This window comes from Prosopis cineraria, unplaced genomic scaffold, assembly GCF_029017545.1.
Source record: "Prosopis cineraria cultivar Desert tree isolate PC_DT_omini unplaced genomic scaffold, ASM2901754v1 PC3, whole genome shotgun sequence".
NCBI lineage: Eukaryota > Viridiplantae > Streptophyta > Magnoliopsida > Fabales > Fabaceae > Prosopis > Prosopis cineraria.
In genome coordinates, this window is record NW_026555334.1 from 2970695 (window position 1) to 2979064 (window position 8370).

The following is an 8370-nucleotide window of genomic DNA, read 5'->3' on the forward strand; positions in this document are numbered from 1 at the left end:
TAAGGATCTAAAATTAGAGTGTCATAAACTTTACATACTAACAGAGAAGCAGTTTGTGCAAGATGCAAGAAAGTAAGGTAGTTAACATTATTCTTGTTGTTGCTTTTAAAGTTGTTGCCTGACCCATACCAGCAATAAATCTTATACACACCAAAGTATCCCAGTTGTTGGACAAGTTTAAAGATATGGCATCTGAAGAATTACCTTTAAAAATGAAATAGACCAATGTCCATTATTGATTCAAGACATTATTAGCCTTTATGTAAATGCAACCCTATTTGATTCTAGTACGCCAATAAATAATATAAGAAACATATAAAAATGTTTTACTAAAATAGCTTCCAATACACGCATCAAAGATTACGATGGTCATTAGTGTACTATAAAAACAAAATATGCATAGAAAAATTAAACTAATTGGTGTCTTCTGTTGATTCAAGCCACCATTGACTTCTACATATATCTAACCCTATTTGATTCTGGTACATCAATCAACAATATAAGAAATTTAACATTCTAATTTAAATTTTTAGAGTTAATAAAAATTAGAAAGAATATTTGAAGGTAAATAAATTAATTAGGAAATATTTTTAGATTTTATGTTAGGATTTGTTTTTAGAATGGAAATAATAATAATAATAATAATAATAATAATAATAATAATAATAATAATAATAAGTGATATATATATATATATATATATATATAAGAAGAGTAAAATAAATACATAAATAAGACAAAAAGAAAATAAAGAAGAAGAGGCGGTGGAGTTAAAAAGAAAAAAAATATATCATTATGATAGGGTAGAAAGTGGCATGGGGTCCATAATTAATTAATCAAAAACCTCCTAACTCCATTTCTTTTTTCATTTTGCATTCCTCAAATCATTCCGCACACAGGAGAGATAGAGAGAAAGGGAAGGAGAGACCAAGTTTATGGGTTTAAAAAGATTTTGAGGTAATATTTCATATTTAAAACTATTTTTATTCTCACAACTCCTTTTATAAATATTTTTTTACTTGTCTAGAGCTTTCTAATAATAGTAATATTTTGTTGAGTAAAGCAAATTTTAAGGTTGGTATTTAGAGTAAGTATTAACCTTTAATAATGAAAATTAGTAGAGATAAATTAGTACTTAAATTTTATAGGTTTAGGTTTTCTCTATCGACTAATTTGACAGTTTAAAATATAGGTTTTAGTTATAAATTTTGTGATTTCTAATGTATAAGATATTTATATTGTTTAAATTGTGTTTTTGAGATTTAGATAATTTAATTATTTTTTATGGTTTAGAAAGGATGAATAAATGTAAAAATTTTTATGGAATATTTATATTATTGAAAGAGATTGAAATTTGAACTTAGGAGAGAGAGATTGATATTTGGATTTTTGGATGTTGGAGTTAGAAGTATGGTTTATAGATTTAAATGGAAAATTATAATATATAATGTTGTAGATTAGATTAATTTGTTATTATGGCTAAGGAGTTTCCTACATGTTTGAGTAGTTATAGATGGGAAAAGAGGTAACATTGAAATATTTATATTGAGATATTGATTTTTATATTATAGTTTGGTTTGGAAATTCTTATATAATAGTTTATTCCTTTTAAAGCATGTTAGTGACTATTACACTATTGATTTGAAAAGATGACAATTGAGAATATTTGAAATTCTTTTCAAGCATGCTTGTGTGATTCTACTATAAAAGATACATTAGAAGTGATCGATTATAGCCTGTAGATTAAGTTCATGGATCATGTTGGCCATCTCCTTAAGGTGTTGCCACATAGAGTATTTGGCCTTAGCTTATTAGTGTCAAACTTAAGTGTCATCCTTTTTAGTTTAGTAATTGAGGTACCACCAAACTTTTCTTTTGAGCAGCCCCTATGGCCTGGGCAATGGAGTGTTTTTTAAATTCGCACATCAAATCGTCCGCTATAGCACTTGAAGTGTTATTCATGTGATACTGTTTTCATTTCAATGCCGCAAATGCCTCTTGGTCTCTCCTATGCTGAGCCAAGTTTCCTACCTTTAGGTCGACCATGACCACAGTTAATAGCTCAACAGCATCTTGTTCTTTTAAAATATCCCAGTTATCCCTGTTTAATTTGTTGCCCTTATTCAATTCAGCGATAATAATACTTTTTGTTGCTATTTTTAGTTCTGAGATATAATGTCTTATATTTGTATTATTCTTTATCTCCCATCACATTAATTCTAACAAAATCAAATCACTATTATCTATAAAGAATTTTACAATTTTTGTATAATCATTGTATTGCGCTTGAATGACTTATAAATTAAGAGCTCCCACTCAAAAAAAGTATATATAAAGCAATAAAAAATATCATAAAAAATAGCATGCTTTATATATATCATAAATCATCAAGGTCTTAACACAAGGCAATATAACTTGACTAAAAATAAATTCTGGAAAAATAAAAAAATACTTAAGGTACAAACCTAAAAAGATAACTCTTAATTATGTCTTTATATTTTTCTTGCACATCTCCTTGATGGCTTTATTTCAAGTACGACTTGTTTTGCTTATTATGTTGCACAAGTTCTTTCCTAAGTTGTTTGAAAATTTTTCCTACAACTAAGGCTTGTTTTTTGTTTGTTATGAAGCTTGAGTATGCTCTTACTATTGGAGAAATATGATTCAGCTTTTTAATTCTTCTAGCTTATCTCTTTGCTATATTTATGATCACTGAGAGTATGAAAGGTTGTTCCACATCTTTATCTTTGTCCTGAAGATTCTCATTACTCTCTAATTCATATTTTAATCTGGCATCATGCGCACCTCTTTAGGTCCTTCCAGCACATTTTTGAGATCAATACTAGGATCCTCTTCAAGATCAAAATCCTCATTTGAGACTTTAATATTCATACTCCTCCTCCTCGAAGGGTTTCAGGTCGTAATTCTTACTAAGAGGCTCATAATCTGGCTTATCTAAATACTTAATACTAACAAAATAATTTTGTGAGTTATCAATGCTGTCAAAAAGCAAGAGGCTTCTGACAGCATTGACCTGAAACCTTTTGAAGAGGAGAAGGAGGAGTATGAACCTCAAAGTGATGATCCTGATCTTGAAGATGATCCTAATGTTGATCTCAAAAATGTGTCGGAAGGACTTAAAGAGGTGCTTATGATGCTAAGACCAAAATATGAATCAGAGGGTGATGAGAATCTTTAAGACAAAGACAAAGATATGGAACAACCTTTCATGCCCTCAGTAATCATGAATATAGCAAAGAGAGATGCTAAAAGAATTAAAAAGCTGGAACACATTTCTCCGATAGTAAGAGTATACTCAAGCTTCATAACAAAAGAAGAACAAGCCCTAGTTATAGAAGAATTTTCAAACAACTTAGGAAAGAACTTGTATAATATAACAAGCAAAACAAGTCGTACTCAAAAAATCCTCTATAGAATAGAGTCATTAAGGGGATGAGAGTGCAAGAAAAATATAAAGATATAATTAAGAGTTGTCTTTTTAGGTTTGTACCTTAAAGCATTTTTGTTTTTCTACAATTTGCTTTTAGTCAAGTTATGTTGTATTGTTTTAAGACCTTAATGATTTATGATATATATGTGATATTTTTTTATTGCTTTATATATACTTCGTTTGAGTGGGAGCTTTAAAGTGATATGTCATTTAAGAATTATATAACAATTATAAAAATATTTGTAAAATTCTTTCTAGATGATAGTGATTTTGTTAGAATCATTGTGATGAAGATATAAATGTGACCTCCTAATCATTGACCTAATAGTGTTGTTATCACTCTAATAAAGAATAACATAAATATAAGACATTGTATATTTCTCATAAATATTTTCTTCTTGGTTTAATATAAAAAACTATTAATGTGGGATAGTTTCATCTCAAAACTAAAAATGGTAACAAAAAACAGTATCGTTGAATTGCATAAGGGCGACAAGTTAGACAGGGATAACTGGGATATTTTGAAAGAACAAGATGCTATTGAGCCACTGACTGTGGTTATGGTTAAGCTAGAGGTAGGAAACTCGACTTAGCATAGGAGAGACTAAAAGGCAGTTACGATATGGAAATGGAAAAACAGTATCGCATGAATAACACTTCTAAGTGCTATGGTGGATGATCTAATGTGTAAATTTAAAAAGCACTCTATTGCCCAGGCTATGTGGGCTTCCTTAAAAGATAAGTTTGGTGGTACCTCAACCACTAAATTAACAAGTCATCTAGACAAGCTTACCTTGTCGAAGAAGGTGGTTCTTTAAATGCTAAGCCTAAGAGGGGCAAGAAGCAACAAAAGAAGGGTAACAAGATTGGCCTTAAGGTAAAGAAGGACAAACAACCTTTCAAAAAGAAGGAAAAGAAGAGCAGCAAAAAGAGAATTAACCTTAAAAAGGTCAAATGTTTTGCTTGTCAAAAGATGGGCCATTTCGTAAAGGATTGTCCTAAGTAAAATGGACATGATTAGGTACTTGTGAATTATATGAATTCACATTTTTCTTATGTTTCTAGTAATTTTTTCTAACAAAATTTTTTTCTTCTTCTTGGATTGTAGACTCAGGTTCTACAAACTATATAAGCAAGGATTGTGGATCCTTTATAAAGTACCGTCAGTTTCCAAATCAAATAAGTGGCTTTATACTAGCAACAATGTGAGAATCGAGGTGAAAGGCATTGGAACTTGCAAGTTAATCTTGTGAGGTGGCAAAACCTTAATTCTCCATGATATTTTACATGCACTAAACATCAACGAAACTTAATTTCTATTGATTGCCTTTTAGAATTTGAGTTTGTATTTAATTTTCATGACAAGATTGCTGACATTACGCACAATTCAACATTTTATTATTGTGCTTTTCTTTCAAAAAAGTTCTTTATTATGGATATTGTTGACAGAGTTTATTTTCATGATTGCTTTATCACCTCTTCCAATAATGTTAATATGAATATCTGGCATGCTAGGCTAGGGTATATTAATCAGAATAAAATGATTAAACTAGCTAAAGAAGGAATGCTAGGTCCAATTACAAACACGAAATTATCCTTATTGAAAATTGTCTAACTGGTAAGGTAATGAGAAAACCTTTTGGTAAAGGTGCTAGGGCTAAAAATTTGTTGCAATTAATCCATTCTGATATATGCGGTTCTATGGGTATAAGGGCAAAACACGGAGCTTGGTATTACCTTTATTAATAATTTTTCATTTTTTGGTCATGTCTATTTGATATCATAAAAGTCTGAAGCTCTTGAGTGCTTTAGACGATACACTAATAAGGTTGAAAATCAAATGGATAGTAAAATTAAAGTACTATGAATTAGACAACTAACTATTTCTAGCACTTCATAATAGAATAAAGTTGTTGAAAGAAGAAATAGAACTCTTCTAGACATGTTAGGTTAATGATGGCACAAGCAAATCTTCCAATCTCATATTAGGGAAACGCTTTGCTCATAGCAGCCTTCATACTTAATTGTGTGCTCTCAAAATTAGTTACTTTCACACCTTATAAGTTATGGACAAAACACAAACCGAATTTAAATATCCTAAGACCATGGGGATTAGCTGTATATGTCCATGATGATTCCCATAAATATGGAAAATTAGGTCCAAGAGGGAAGAAATGTATCTTTATAAGATACTCTAAGTAATCAAAGGGTTATGTTTTCATTGATGAAAATGATGATGGAGCTATAATTGAAATTGAATTCAAGAATATCACATTTTTAGAAAATGAGTTTCCTAGCAAGGGAGAAGTTGATCAAACTATATCTCTTTACAAGACACGGGAGCAACATAATATAGAACAAATAGATAGGCTTGAATCATCGTAAAATGTTAATCTAAGTGGGAGCTTTAAAAGGTCCACTAGAAGACCCAAAAAGATTCAAAATCCACAAGAGAGCCCACTTTAAAAAAGTAATAAAATGTGCCAAAAAGATGCTTCCAAATAAAGGGTAAAGTATTGATGGTAACTCTTTAAGATGATGATGAGCCACGTTTTGTAAATGAAGCTTTATCAGGACCTGCTAAGGATAAATGGAAGAAAGCAATGGATGAAGAAATGGATCCCATGAGGACTAACCAATTATGGAAATTAGTTAATTTACCATGTGGCCGAAAAGTTATTGGGAACAAGTAGGTTCTCTAAATAAAAAAAAGTGGATAAATAAATTGATAAATATAAGGCTTGCTTAATAGCGAAAGGGTATACACAACAAGAGAGAATAGATTTTGAGAATACTTTTTCCCACATTGTGCACTTCAATTCTATCAGACTGATTTTGGAAATAGTAAATAGTTTGAACTTAGAGTTGCTCTAGATGGATGTAAAAACTTCTTTTCTAAATGGTGATTTGGATAAAGAAATCTATATATAATAGCTATTAGGTTTCATTGAAAAAGAAAAAGAAGATAAAGTATGTAAATTAAATAGATCAATTTATGGACTAAAACAATCATCTAGATAATAGCATTTAAGGGTTTCACAGAGTAATAACCTGATATGACTTTCAAATAATTGAGGAAGACCACTGTGTTTACATCAAGAGGTTCAACATGCACTTCATAATATTATCTCTTTATGTGGATGATATTCTGTTAATCAGAAATAGTCTAGATTTGATAATTGCTATTAAAGAATGGCTTTCATTGAACTTTCAAATGAAGGATATAGTGAAGCAAAATACATTCTTAGAGTTAAAATACAAAGAAATCACTCTAAGAAGCTCCTTTCTCTTTCACAAGAGAATTATATAAAGAAAATTCTTGAGCATTTTAATATGAAAGACTGTAAACCTATAGATACTTCAGTAGCTTCAAGTGTGAAGCTTAGTCTTGATATGGGTTTTAAAACTAAGATAGCCAAAAAGAAGGTGGAAAGAGTTCTATATTCCAATGTAGTTGAAAGTCTGATGTACGCAATGATGTGTATAAGACCAGACATTTGCTATGCCGTAGGACTTGTGATTCGCTACTAATCCAACCCTAATGAAGGACATTAGAAGGTTGTAAAGAAGATCTTAAGACACTTAAATGGTACTGTTAACTATGTACTATGTTACCAAGGGAGTGATCTACACCTGATAAGATACTCCGATGCGGATTTAGGTGGAGATGAAGATGAATGAAGATTGACTTCAGGTTACACTTTCTTGCTAAACAATAAGGCCATTTGTCAAAGCAATAAGAAGCAAACATGTATTTCCCTATACTCTATGGAAGTTAAGTTTATAGCATGTACTACAGCAGTGCAAGATGTAACCTTCCAAAATATCTACTCAATATATGAGAAGATTACGGTGTTACCACTGATTCACATTAATTACAATAATCAGATTTCATTTTAAAAGCTTCGACCGAAAACTTATTTTGTAAAATTATTCAATTCATAATACAATCAAAGAAATATACAGCAAAAGCAAAACATACACTCCTCTAATACGTAATGGGCATAACTCACTAACATTCTTATCCCAATGGTATGCATTTTCACCACATAGTAAAATTAAGAATTGGTTCGTGCATTGCAGTGTGTAGTCCATGCATCGCGGTATGTGGCACAAAGCCACGTGCTCACCCTTTCTGTACCACGCACCACGGCATGTGTCACCATGTGCCACGACGCGCCTATCCGATTTTTCGCTGTAAGGATAGCAAAAATGATGAATTTTTGACGTGCGCCATTTTCATATACGACATCCAATCAGAATGATTTAAGTACCCACACGTAGCTTAACTCATAAATAACTAATAAGATAGGTTTGGACATGATCTAATGGTCTGATCAAAATTTAGACACCCGGGTAAAAAAGTTACTTTTCTAAAAATTTTGCGCACCTAAGCGCTCAAACCAATTCCTTTCTCTTATTAGACCATACTAAGCCTTGAATCAAGTCTAAAAGGACTTAATATACCTGATTGATAACAACATATCTCAATCATACTCACATATCAAAATTTGTCCCTTCTACGGCCAATTTCCACAATTTTACTAACTTACATACTTTGCCATTTCTTAACATAACTTAGGCCCACTTAGCCTATTCTAATCCCATTCATATACAATCATATTCACAATATAATTTTAGCTCTTAAATTACTCATTTCATCATAATTTATCCCTTAGCTTAAGATTCACCAACACAATATACTCAAATCATAACCCTTTTTTGTTTTAATCAATACATATACACATAATTGGGCTTGATTTCACAAAATCTCTATTCAATTTATGCATGCAATCCTATGGCAACTTATTTACACTAATATATATATAATCTTCATTTAGTTTATTACACAAACTTAAAGTACACGGCTTTACAACTCAAGCCAGTCTAGACTCTTTTCCCTTGCCTTGATCACTTCC